This window comes from Musca autumnalis, unplaced genomic scaffold (genome assembly GCF_047663935.1).
Source record: "Musca autumnalis isolate F117 unplaced genomic scaffold, ASM4766393v1 scaffold_1, whole genome shotgun sequence".
In the NCBI taxonomy this organism is placed as follows: Eukaryota; Metazoa; Arthropoda; class Insecta; order Diptera; family Muscidae; genus Musca; species Musca autumnalis.
In genome coordinates this window covers 103,242,626-103,257,744 of record NW_027411644.1, presented here as the reverse complement: position 1 = coordinate 103,257,744, position 15,119 = coordinate 103,242,626, and positions in this window count along the sequence as shown.

The following is a 15,119-nucleotide window of genomic DNA, read 5'->3' as shown; positions in this document are numbered from 1 at the left end:
ACCGAACTTTTTATCGCTTATGAAAGTATTCAACTCTTCCGTCACGTCAAGGCTTATTCCTAGAAAAAGGGGAATGTGCTAACTGAAGAATATAACATTCTTGTAAACGAGGTTTAATTCGATGTTTTCTATCCATTTAAAATCCAAATACCATTTTACATTCATTCCATATGGATGATATGTGTACAATAAGGCGTCCCAGAAACCTTATATATGAAATTTTATGGCGATCGGTTAATGTTAAACCGTGCCACCAGACGGATCTTTGTTTCCATAGTAATTTGTATGGGGGCAAAGGTATATTTCACAAAAATTCTCTAAACAGCGCACTTTTCGATGAACTTTTTTTACCAGTTCATTGTTGTGACTAAAAAAGAATCCTACAAACAATTTTAAAAATTAGATAAAATCCTCAAATAAACAAAATTCGGGATGTACTGTTATGTGAGGGATATATCAATATGTTTACTAGAGTGACCAAACAACAAAATTTCTTTTTTTACAGTGTCTTATTTGACTTGCATTGTTTCATGTCTGTTTAGTTCAAATCTAGAAACTAATTTTTAACACAGTTGCATTTGTCCAATCGAACTAAAACTTTGCACAATTTTCAGATTTGGATGGCAATACATAGATATGAAACCAAAATTAATATAGGACTTTTTGCTCCTATAGCTCCCGGTACCACCCGATTTCTGGTATTATGAGAATTTTGTCTTCATTCTTAGCTTGGCATTTGCTTTTTTTTGCTTTTCCCGCTAAAAATTGTGGACATAGGTCCAGGTTTTGGTATAGCCTCGATATAGCGGTACCACCCGATTCAAGGTATTTTGAGGATGTTGTCTTCATTTTTAGCCCGAATTGGTAATAACTCCGAATTTGGAGTTCCCAATGGTACATAAACGTTCGCACCAAAAATTGTGGGCTTAGGTCCAGGTTTTGATATAACCCCCCCAATAGCCCCCACATAACGGTACCACCCGAATTCAAGTATTTTGAAGATTTTGTCTTCATTCTTAGCCCGAATTGGCTGTAACTTGGCATATAAAGGCATGGACCCTATACCGACAATTTTTTGCTGGAATATTGAATATCACCAACAAAGATTACATACAGATTTTTACCCATTGCTGTAGGATAATGGGTTTAAAGCGTTCAAAATGCTGAAAATCTGGAGGTACCATTCTATGGGGCTACATAAAAAACGTGGACCTACATAAATTATTTTTGGTAGAAATATTTCTTAGCTTCTGCAAACACAAAATACCAAATTACAACAAGTCAGTGTTGAAATTGCGTCACGCGTCCTTTTGTATGGGGGCTATACCAAAGCGTAGACCTATATACATACTTATTTTCAATACCAATAGTTCTACGGATCTAAAATAGATTTCACCAATATTTTATCCACCTACTTCGACGCTTGAGTGGTTTCCACAGACGGATATTTCTATATCGATGTAGAATTGCACGCTGATCAAGAATATACATTCTTTATAGGGTGGCAAGTGATTATTTCCAGGAGTTACAAACTAAATGACAAGCATAGCCTCCATAGTATGGTGGAACAATTTTGTTGAAAGCATATTTCACTTTTGACTACTTGATTCCAGTGCATTATTTAGGAAACGCCTTCACGGTAACCTAAAACCAATGGTACAATATTTAAATTTTCAAACCCGGGGCCTTAACTCAAATTTTACAATTTTAGCTCTACTTGTTTACCTAATGCCAATGACATTACATGTAGATTTATCGGTTCATTCAATACCAGTGTTTCAATGTTTAGTATTACTTAGTACTTCTAGTACACTTATTGTACGACCACCTCTAATAGTGAACAAAGACATAAATATAACAACTGAGCAAAGGCCGGGACAGGGCCGACTATGTGATACCCTATATCACCATCCATGTGCATAAGATTTTCACTGGTACACATTTCTTTTATGGAATATTACCTGACTACCACCAAACTCAATATGTTCATTGCTCTCTTTGAGCCCCATTAGCCCCGATCAAAATGTCGACCAATTTTTGCATTTTTTCTAATCACGCTAGAGATTACAAGAAATGGAAAAATTGTATACGTTACCGACTACTGTGATATCTCCCTTGTTGTCTCAAAATTTCGTGACGATCCGATAAAAATTGCGACCTGTATCGTGATTACAAAAAATGGAAAAATTATATGCATAACCGACTATTGCGATATCTCCATTGTTTGACCCCCTACTCGTTGTAAAGCTGTGATTTTCTACTTTCATAGTCAGGCTTTGCATTTGGAAGGTCCCCAAACAAAGCTGAGATATTCGTCATTATAATTGAAATCGCAAAAATGAAAACTTGTTCGGTTAGCGACTATTGCGATATCTCCATTGTTTGACCTTCTATGAAAACCTACATAACATCATTGTAAATGTGATATTTTCTTCTTTCATTGTCGGGTTTTGCTTTTGGCATACCCTTTAAAGAAGCTGAGATATTCGGTTTGGAAAAAAACGTTGACTTTTTCTCCAAATAAGTTTTTTGTCCATTCCAACTCCTGAATATTATCTGGCCATCACCAAAATCAGTAGTCTCTTCCCCTCCCGGGCCCTCCTTTAACCCCCAAAATTTCGTGACGATCGGATCAAAATATCGTGATTTCCTAAAAAGTGGAAAAATGGGATGTATTACCGACTATTACGATATCTCCCTTATTTGGCCACCTACGCTAACCTACTTTGCTTCATTGCCAGGCTTTTTTGGGAAAGTCCCCAACAAAAGCTCTGTTATTCGTCATTATAATTAAAATCGAAAAAATGGAAAGTTAGGTTTTATTTGCGACTACTGCGATATCTTCGTTGTTTGACCACCTACCTATTTTACATCGTTAAAAAGGTGATATTTTCTACTTTCATTGTTCAGGTTTTGCTTTTGGTTCCCCCTATACAAGCTGAGATATTCGATTTGGAAAAACACATTGTCTTTTTCCACAAATAAGTTTTTTTGCCCATTTCGACTCCTGAATATTATCCGACCATCACCAAAATCAACAGGCTTCTTCCCCTCCGGGACCTTCATTAACACCCAAAATTTGGTGATGATCCTACGACCATTATTTCGATGCGTTACAAACTTTATGGCCAAAACCAACTTATAATACCCTCCCCACCTAGTGGTGTAGGGTATAACAAGATTGGACATTTTAATGCTATCATTTATCACTGAATGGCTTTTGAATTTAACATAATGTAATTTTACAAAATGGTTAAATAACATTTTGTTCTTTTATACGTTTTCACATGAAATTCTTGTTAAATAGATCCTTGAATTCATACATTTCGTTTCTGGTAATATAACTTGAAATTTTCTTCTTGATTGCGATTTTAAGTTTCCAGAAACCTGCATTGTTCCTATTAGGGTAATGTTTCTATGCATTGTTTCATAAACATTTTTGTTGTTGCATGTATTATATCTTGTCTTTACAGTTGTATGTCTTTGTAGTGAGCCTGATAAATAAATAATAAATAAGAATTCAAACTCTATTCGTTAACCGAATACCAAGTTTATTAAACTTTCGAACTTTTTGTACACTAAAAGTATAATTTCAAATAACATAATTTCAACTTCTATCCTAAACTCAACCCAAAATTTAGTACAGCTTTGTACTTCTCGTTGCTTTATACTAGGTATTTTCAACCCCACCTCAATAACTAAGCTTACATTATAGTATTTTTATACCCTCCATCATAGTATGGAGGGTATATTAAGTTTGTCATTCCGTTTGTAACACATCGAACTAATCATTTGCGACCCTATAAAGTATTGATCAGGATAAAAATCTAAGACGATCTAGCCATGTCCGTCTGTCCGTCTGTTGTAATCACTCTAGCGTCCGCAATAATTGAGATAGAGTGCTGAAATTTTGCACCCGATGGACTTTTTTTCATAGGCACGTCAAGTTCGAAGATGGGCTATATCGGTCCACTCTTTGGTATAGCCCCCATATAACGGTACCTCCGGATTTGAGTTATTTTGACGTTCTTCGCAGACCGAATTAGCTATAATTTGGCACTTATAGTTCGCAGTGATAAACAAACTTATATCCCAAAGGATATGGGCATAGGTCCATGTTTTGGTATAGTCCCCATATAACGGTATCTCCCGATTTTCGGTATTTTGAGAATTTTAGCCACAATTTTTAACCGAACTATCTGCAATTTGACATTTGAGGTTCTCAGTGATCTCCACGAAACATCGTCAACATAGGTTCATGTTTTGGTATAGCCCCCATATATCGGTACCTCCCGATTTTCGGTATTTTGAGAATTTTAGCTACAATTTTTAACCGAACTAGCTGTAATTTGCCATTTGAGGTTCTCAGTGGTCATGAAATATCTCCACCAAACATCGTCAACATAGGTCCATGTTTTGGTATAGCCCCCATATAACGGTAACTCCCGATTTTCGGTATTTTGATAATTTTAGCCACAATTGGTAACCGAACTATCTGCAATTTGACATTTGAGGTTCTCAGTGGTCATGAAACATCTCCACTAAACATCGTCAACATAGGTCCATGTTTTGGTATGGCCCCCTTATAACCGTACCTCCCGATTTTCGGTATTTTGAGAATTTTAGCTACAATTTTTAACCGAAATAGCTGTAATTTGCCATTCGAGGTTCTCAGTCGTCATGAAACATCTCCACCAAACATCGTCAACATAGGTCCATGTTTTGGTATAGCCCCCATATAACGGTACCTCCCGATTTTCGGTATTTTGAGAATTTTAGCTACAGTTTTTAACCGAAATAGCTGTAATTTGACATTTGAAGTTCTCAGTGGTCATTAAACTTCTCCAACGAAACATCGTCAACATAGGTCCATGTTTTGGTATAGCCCCCATATAACGGTATCTCCCGATTTTCGGTATTTTGAGAATTTTAGCTGCAATTTTTAACTGAACTAGCTGTAATGATCGGTATTTTGAGAACTTTAGATACAATTTTGTCTATTCAAAAATAATCGTTAATATAGGTCCATGTTTTGGTATATCTCCCCATATAACTGTACCTCCCGATTTTCGGGAATTTTCAGTGGCCACGAAATTTCTTCACTAAAATTCGTCAACATGGGTCCATTTTTGAGGGTCTACATTGTTTTGATGAAACTACCCTCAATTTGACTCTTGAAGTTCCCTGCAGCTATAAAACTTTTCCGCCAAAAAATTTAAAGATAGGTTGACTCTTTGATATAGCCCAGTAGGTGGTACCTTTCACCTAGCTGAACACATTTTTTTAGATTAGATTAGATAAGACTGCGCAACAAAATGGAGGTGAAAGTCTGGGGCACGGAAAATTCCTCTTGAAGAAGAAAGGCCTTGGTGAGTATATTATGAACCCCGAAGGACAGATCCGCCGTGAGTCGAACTTCCGCGTTATGGCGCGATGAAATTTTTGTTAGAGACCCTGTGGGCCATCAGGAATTAGCGTTATATCTTTGTTCACTGTTGCTTAAGTGCTCTACAAAAACAACAAACAAAGATATAATGCTAATCCATGATGGCTTATAGGGTCTCTTGCAAAAACTTCACCACGCCATAACGCGGAAGTTCGACTCACGGCGCATCTGTCCTGGGATTTTGTCCGGGGTTTTTAATATACACACACCAAGGACTTTCATCTCCAAAAGGAATTATCTCTGCCCCAACATTTGTGTTCACAGTGTAATGCAAGCAATAGTGGGAGGCAGTAGTAGTCTATCCATTGTCGAAAAGTTTTTCCACCTAAAATTGTGAAAGGACCCTAATTATTCCATTTTAACTAAGACTATTTTATGGTGGAGGGTATAAAAATTTCGGTCCGGCCGAACTTAACGACTTTTTACTTGTTTTATATAAGTACGAATTTCTCAAACCTCCTCATTATCTCCACTCAAAACACCAACTGCTATCATAACACCGAAATTCAAAATTCCAGCTCTACCCCTTTACACGAAAACAAATTGGACAAAATTCACCGTCATTTAGTACTTTTCGTATACTAAAAGTACATATTTCCACAACCACATCTCAATCCTACACACCTACTGCGACTATAATAGCAAATTTTGGAATTCCCCCTCCACTCCTACACCCATATGAAATTTAGACCATTTTGTATATTTCACTTTTCGCACACATGAGTCCTAATTTCCGAAATCATAATTCCAATTTTAGCAAATACGAAAAGGTACAAAATTGATTGCCATTTAGCACTTTTCGTATACATAACCACGAACTGTCAAAACTACCTTTGAGCTAAATCCTACACTTAATTCGAAATTTCAGAATTTCAGCTCCATCCATTCTCCAAAATCCAAATTGTACCAAATTTAGTACCTCTTAGTCCTTAACAAACCTCATATCTCAATTCTGCACTTTAACTGTAATCGTAATTCCAAATTTAAAGTTATCAGCTCTATACGTGATTGTATCACATTTAGTACCATTTAGTACTCTGTGTCCACATAAGTACGAATTTCTAAAACTACGTCCATCCCTAATTCTGGACTGCAACAGTAATCTTTAATCTTTATTCCACATTTTGAGAGTTACAACTCTATCTATTCACCCCCAGCAAAAATACTCATTACAAATTGGCCTACTTTCTCATTATTTTAACACGGGCATGTCATAGGGAGTAAGTACTTATTTTTTGGCCACTAAAAAGTAGATAAATAAGTAGTTACTTCCTGGTTACTTCAAGTCGTAACTACTTATTTAAGTACTTATTTATTTACTTTTAAGTGCCAAAAAATAAGCACTTACTCCCTATGACATACCCGTGTTAAAATAATGAGAAAGTAGGCCAAATTGTAATGAGTATTTTTGCTGGGCCAGTACTAAATGTTACTAAATTAAGTAATACTATAAGTACTAGTACAAAATTCCAAAACTATTTAATTTTTCTTAAAAAATTTCAAGATTCTATCTACATTCGCTCAGAATATGTAATTGGTACCAAATTTAGTAACTTTTATTACTTTTCGTACAGTTAAAGTTCGAATTTCAAAACAAACCCCGTTTCTAACTCTGCATCAGTGGCTCCCATTCAAAATTTCAGAATTTCATCCTTCGGTTGGAAAGTTCAGATGAGGTAACATCATCGACAAAGGAATTAGGCTGATCGATTTAGTAGCGGCAAAAAGACATGGTAATGAGCAGCACCAGGTTCCAACACCTCTACAATTTAAAACCACATGGATGTCCCCAGATGGAAAAACCAGTAACCAGATCGATCATGTTGTGATAAACGGAAGACATTCAAATGGTAGAATTAGACGTGACATAGCCATAACGCCATAACCATAGAAAACCAAAACCCAATTGGTTTCTTATGGTTATGTTTATGGCAATATGTTATGTTACTACTAATCGAATACATTGATTTCCATAGGTTTGTTTGAATCAGCTGATTGATATGACCTATGGCTTTATGGTTATGTCACTTCTAATTCTACCTTTATGTTTTAAATTTTGACCTTGAATTCTCTCACATTTATTAGGACGGACATTTTGATGATTTAGAGCATTTTGAAGATTTTATGCATATTTTGCATGTGAAAAAAATTTGCTTAATGTGCATGCCTTGACATATACCTAAATGACTGTAATTTTTTCTTGTTCCCCTTTGTTACCCCTGACAACATAAAATGGTCGCATAGACGTGGTCCTTGAATTAACTTCCTAAAACATTTAAAACAAAAAAACTTTTTGTTGAAAAAATACTTCACGTTTGACTACATGATTTCAGTAAATTATTTAGAAACCATCTTTAGTGAACATAAAATCAATGGAACAATATTCATTTTTCAAACCCAGGACTTTATCTCAGCGACGTCCTTACATAATTTCAGATTTTGTACAATTTAAAAACTCCTTACCTAAACAAAAACATTGACCCTTATACAAAAATTTGGAATTCAAATCCAATCCGTTTATACAATACCAAAGTGGTACCAAATGTAATACTTTTCCTACACATAGGTTTAAGTTTCAAAAAAGAACCTATTTATATCCCAACTATGTCCCAATCGCACTTTACTATTCGAGCTTTATCTGTTCCCCTAAAACAAATAATTGAACTATTTAGAACTTCTCGTATAAATAAAAATCAAAAACTACTAACTAACAACTCTATCCGTTCTCTCAAACTCAAATTGTACTAAATTTTGTACCGTAAACTTATGATTCGAATTTCCAAAAATCCTTTGGAAGATCTTTCTTACTCTTCATTAGTAACCCTCGTTCCAAACTTCAGGATTACAGCTTAAATTCAATATGTCCTAAATTTAGTACTTTTCGTAAACTTATGGTTTGAATGTACAAAAACATATTTGTTGCTCTTCATCAGAGACCCTCTTTCCAAATGACAGGATTCCAGCTCTATCCGTTAACCCAAATCCAAATTGTACTAAATTTAGTACCATTTAGTACTTTTCGACCTTTGGCCCAACTTTGTTACTTTTCATCACTGAGCGCATTCCAAATTTCAGGATTCCAGCTCTATTCTATCACCCAAATCCAAATTGTACTAAATTTAGTACTTTCGACTTTTGGTCTATCGTAGTTTCTCTCCATCAGAGGCCCTCATTTAAAATTCAGGACTCCAGCTCTATCCGTTCACCCTACGGTAATTCTTTGTTATTCTTCATCAATGACCCTAACTCCAAATTTCAGAATTCCAGCTCTATCCGTTCGCCCAAATCCACTTTTTACTAAATTTAGTACCATTTAGTACACATTAGTACGAGTTTCCAAACTACCATATTTTAATCCTACACTCCAACAGTAACCTGATCCCAAATTTCGGGGATCCTCTTCTATCCTTTCACTCAAATCCAAGTTGTTCTAAATTTAGTACCATTTAGTATTCTTCGTACCCGTAAGTACAATTATCCAACACTTCCTCTATCCTACAATCCAACAGTAATCTTAATTCCAAATTTCTGCATTCCACGTGTCTCCGTTCACCCAAATCCAAATTGTACCAAATTTAGTACCATTTCGTACTTTTCCTACCCATAAGTACGAATATACAAAATGTCCTCTATCCTACAATCCAACAGTAATCTTAATTCTAAATTTCTGCATTCAACGTGTCTCCGTTCACCCGAATATAAATTGTGCCAAATTTAGTACCATTTAGTACTTTTCGTACCCATAAGTACTAATGTCTAAAACTTAATTTATCCTACAATCCAACAATAATCTTAATTCCAAATTTCAGTATTCCACCTGTCTCTGTCCACTCAAATCCAAATTTTACCCAGCTTAGTACCATTTAGTACTTTTCGTACTCATATGTACGATTTTCCGAAACTACCTTAATCCTACACTCTAAGAGTAATTTTAATTCCAAATTTCAGGTTTCCAGCTATATCTGTTTACCCAAATCCATGTTGTACTAAATTTAGTGCAATTTAGTGCTTTTCGTACACATAAGTACGAATTTCCTAAACCATTTCCTTATATCAACACCACCACTCAACCTTGATTTATATACCAAATTCCATGATTCTAGCTATATCCGTTCAAAATATACAATTGGTACTCAATATTGTAAATTTTAGTACTTTTCGTACACTTAGAGGTCTATTTTCCAAAAACCCTTTGGTACACCTTTCTAGATCTCCATCAGTTACCCTCATTCCAAATTTCAGACTTCTAGCTCTTACCGTTTCCCTAATACAAAGGGTACTATATTTAGGACCTTTTAGTACTTTTCGTACACTTCTGGGTCGAATTTCCAAAAACCCAGCCTTATCTCACCCCTGCACACCAACAGCAACCTACACCCAAAATTTCAACTTTCTAGCTTCAGCGGATTCGTCTGGGCGGTGATGAATCAGGCAGTCAGTCAGTCAGTCAGTGAATACCTCACCTCACTGCTCTTTTATATATATAGATTAATTTTTAAGAAAAATTGTTTTAGAAACAAAAATATAATATCATTTTTGGTATGTTTTATTAAGCTTGTTTACTTTTACTTCTATAGCTGTTATTGTGCCAACTTTATGCTCCCGTTTGTTTATAGTATAATTAATTTTTAAGAAAAATAATTTAAAAACAAAAATATAATATAATTTTTGATATGTTTTATTAAGCTTGTTTACTTCTATAGCTGTTATTGTGCCAACTTTATGCTCCCAACTGCAATTACCTAATCATTGTCATTGAAATGGATGAATGAATGCATCATCATGGCAAATATAAATGTGCCATAAACATTCTCCTATTCATTACAATGTAGCATTACACACACATTAGCATATTAGGTGTAGTTAATGAATTGCATTCCTATCTAGGACATTATCATATTGAAAAGTAAACAAAGGACACGTTTTACAGGCATTAAATGCATTTTAATTTAAAGAACATACATTTTAGTAAAGAATCATTTTTATTATTCCTACTTTGCAGCGGAATCTCCATATAAGTAAAAGTAAAGTAAAAGACTAACAGTTGTGTTGGCCTAAGATGTATACAATTAAAATCGAATGGATTGCCGAATCTGTACTAACTTACTTAGCTGGCTTTTTACAGAACATTTGTTCTACAAGCCGAACTAAGCAAAGACCTTCAATCATCTCTGTTTGCTGCTGTATTTTCCCAATCTGGGATATGTAGTTTTCGGATGTCGCGTTTCACTTGTTCGCTGCTCTAACGAAGCCTTGGTCTTCCAAATCTGCGTGAGCCGCCATGCAGCCATTAATTATATGACTTTTTATCGGGTTCATCATCACTCATTCTTATGAAAATGCCTAGACAACGCAATTGTTGATCATATTCTCGATTCGTTCAAAGACGTCGATATTCGCCGTCAACGCAGATTAGCCAGTAGATCTTTCAAAGAATTTTTTTCGCGATCACACCAAGCACTGCCTTATCTGCTTGCGTAAGTACCCATGCTTCGGAACCATACGTTAGTACGGATAGTATCAGTGTTATGTAAAGTATTATTTTTTTTGACGAGATGTGGCTTTATTCTCTAAACTGCTTACTTAGCCCAAAGTACCATTTGTTGGCCAACATAATTCTTCTTCGTATTTTATAACTTTTTGTGTTTATGGCGGTGCCGAGGTAGACGCAGTCTTTTACTACCTCAAAATTTTAGGTACGAACATTCACAGTTGGTGTGAGATCTGTGGACGTATTCCGCGTCGATATCATCGCCGTTTACTGCCAGACCGACTTTAGCAGATTCCCTTTCGACTTTTGCAAAGGTATCAGTTACTTCCTTTACAGATCGAACCATGAAGTCAACGTCGTCGGCATAAGCAAGTCTTCGGAGAGGTTCTTTCCTATTTTAACTTAGGACCGAGTATCAGTTAATGCCATCTTACAAAGTCAAATGAGCTTTGCGGGGATACCAAAAGCAGTCATGTCTTGGAATACATCTGAACGTAGGCGGCTGTTGAAGGCTGCTTTATAATCGACAAAAAGGTGGTAGATGTCGATCTGCATTTCTTGGGTCTTTTCCAGGATTTGTCTCAAAGTAAATATCTGGCCAATGGTGCATTTACCCGGTCTAAAGTCGCACTAATAGGGTCCAATTATTTCATAGAATATCACGTTCCAATCGTCGGGTACGCGTTCTTCCTACCAGATGGTGATAACTAGCTGTTGCATACAACTTTTCAGTGTGTCGCCTGCGGTTTTAAACAGCTCGCCCTACCGGCTCCTGCTGGCCGATGGTCTACCTTCTCCTGCTGCCTTATTATCCTTCAGCCGGTTTATTGCTGTCTTCATTCATTCAATACCATCTGGGATTGGATCTGTGGTATCTTCGTCGTCTTTGTTAGTATTGGATAGCAACAGTTTGCAAAAAACGCTCTTTCCATATCTCGAGCACACTATCTGTATCAATTACCTTGCTGGTCTCTACAGGAGGATGTGATTGTACCAATGCCATCAGTTTGATGCTTCACTCTTTGGTAGCATTTTCGACTTCATTCTGGCTTCTTTACATCTCGATTTTTCACACTCCCGATACCTCTCTCGTGCGCTATACTGATTGTAGAGTAGCTCCATATGCCCAATTTTTCTGTTCGGTAGCAGCATTCCAAGGGTTGCTTGGTGGAGGTCTCTGGTATCCAAGTATGTATGTATTTTGCGGCTGTTTGCATGGAGTGGACAATATTGTGCCATTGTGGTGGAGGAGGAGGTCTCTGGTGGTGGAGGTTTCTGGTATCCATGTATGGTTTTGCGGCTGTTTGCACTGCATGACAATATTTTGCCATTGTGCTGATATGTTATCGGGACGAGAAGTGCTTTGATTAAACAATTGGGCCAGTTGAGTGGAATATGCTATCTGTTCTGATTGCAGTTGTCTAACTTCCCTGTTGTGTCTGTTCGTGCTTTATTTGCAACGTTTAGTCGGGTAGGTACCTTCGCTGCAAAAAGGTAGTGGTCCGAGTCTATGTTTGCTCCTCGGAACGATCGTATATCCAACACGCTCGATGAATGTCTTCCATCTATCACAACGTGATCATTTTGATTTCTTTTTCTTTGATCTGGAGAAAAACAGGTGCCCTTATGAATATGAATATCGATATTTACTTTGACACAAATCCTGGAAAGGACCCATGAAATGCAGATCGACATCTACCACCTTTTTGTCGATTATAAAGCAGCCTTCAACAGCCCCCTACGTTCAGAGGTATTCCAAGCCATGTCTGATTTTGGTATTTCCGCAAAGCATTCGGTTTTGTAAAATGACTTTAACTGACACTCGATCCTCAGTTAAAATAGAAAAGAACCTCTCCGAACAGTTTAGTACTTTTCAACATCCTGCTTGAAAAGGTTGTACGAGAGGCAAACTTTTAAAGAAATGGCACAATATACAGCAATAGCCAGATATTACTAGCCTATGCTGACGACATTGACGCCAGGGTCGATCAGTAAAAGAAGTAACTGATACCTTTAATAAGTTCGAAGGAGAATCTGCTAAAGTGGGCCTGGCGGTAAACGGCGAGAAGACCCAGTTGCTGGTGTCGACGCGCAATGCGTCCATAGAGTTCGGACCAACTGTTGAAGTTATATATATATATATATATATATATATATATATATATATATATGTCCTTTATTTACATCGGTATATCTTACACAAAAAAAATTGCATTAATTACATAAAAAACAGATAGTAAAAAGTTCATGAAGTTGGATCCTATAATTTTGAGGTAGTAAAAGACTTCGTCTACATCGGCCCCGCCATAAACACAACAAACAACATCAGTTGTGAAATAAAAAGAAGATTTGTATTGGCCAACATATGTTACAAAAATCGCGGTGTTCCAAAAAGCGAAGTTGGAAATATAATGCAATAGCGATAATTCTTTCCCCGATAATTCGTAATTCTCCATCATTTGTAAGAACCTGCGGGTCCATTGTAAAAATCGCGATAATTCGTGCATAAATTTTGGCAATTGCGATAATTAGCGTTTTTTCTGGAATTGGAAGTCTGTATAACCTAAAATAATTCTTTATTATTACTTGGTCACGTCAAAGAATAAGTGCATTCTGAACTTGGTGAAGTCATTTTCTTGTTGTTCTAGTTTAAACTTCTATTGATGGCATTCTTAAAAGATATTAATTTGTTAAGATATAACAGCTGTGATCCATTGGAATTGTTGTTTTCTCTAAAATTTCAGATTTTGGGGCAACGTTATTTAAGATGTTTGCTATTGCTATTTGACCCTATATTTACCTATAAAATTGTTCCAAAGAGATAACTTATGATATGACTACACTGAAAGAAAAAGCTATGTAATATGAATAAAATCCTACGTTGTATCAATGAAATTTGTTATTGATTTTGAACCAACGTAGAGCTTCATTGAATAAATGAAAAAGTTTCATTGAGTTTCATTGAAGTCAAATTAGCGAATTTGTTCATTAATGCAATGAAACTTCTTCATTGATGCTATGAAACTTCTTCATTGATGTAATGAAACTTTTTCGTTAATACAATGAAACTTTTTGATTAATTCAATGAAACTTCTTCATTGATGCAATGAAACCTCTTCATTAATGCAACGAAACTTCTTCATTAATGCAATGAAATACTTTCATTGTTGTAATGAAACTTCTTCATTTATGCAATGAAGTCTTACCTTGGTTCAAAATCAATGACACATATCATTGATGTAACGTAAGATTTCATTCATGTTATAAAGTCATTTCATACTCACGTAATGAAAAAAAATTATGTCAATGCTAAATATGTTTATTTCGTTTTATTGCAATTAGTGTTGGCCATGAATACAACAAGTTATTTTTCATTCTTCAGGTATTGACCACATTAATGATAGTATTGGGCGTCGTCATCTTTATGTAAAATTTAAATAATAAACAAATTGTTAACAAATTAACTGGTTTTCTAAACAATAACTTACTTCCATCTTTTGTCGCTGTGTCATCCCCTATGTACGTCGATGATGTTGGGATACAGCATTTGGTTTCTTAAGAGAGTAGTGCTTCATTGACCACGGAAACGAAGACATAAAAAACGAAGATATAAAAACTATAAAAAATAGTTTAACCAATATTTGAATTTTCATTTCACATTAAACACTTCATACTAACTTTCAGCAATGTTAATTATCCTTTTGGGCGTTGTAATCTGTAAGCAAAATTGAAAAACATAAACAATTTTTAGTAATTATCTGGTTTTCTAAACATTAACTTGCCTTTAATTTTTGCCGTTCTACAGCAGACTATGGGCGATTCAATGTGTACTTCCACGCTGTTAGGATACAAGGTTTCCATTTTTCTAAATTTGAGGTGCTTCGTTGGCCAATAATAATAGTTTCTCCACCATTCCATTCATCTTTAGATTTTCTATTGAATGCTTCCATTACAAAGAAAAAATATAAATCAAAATTCACCCTAAAAGAACAACTGAACACATAAAAACAATATTTAACTTTCCTTTTCATATTAAACGCATCACACTTTTTAAAATTGAAAACACCAGACGTAAAATAACTTTTTCATCCACACTTGATTGTGGTATAGCGCAAACTAAAACAAAGTTCTTGAACATCGTTTGATGTAGCTAAGGAAACGGTGGCTGTTTTGCAAATAGAG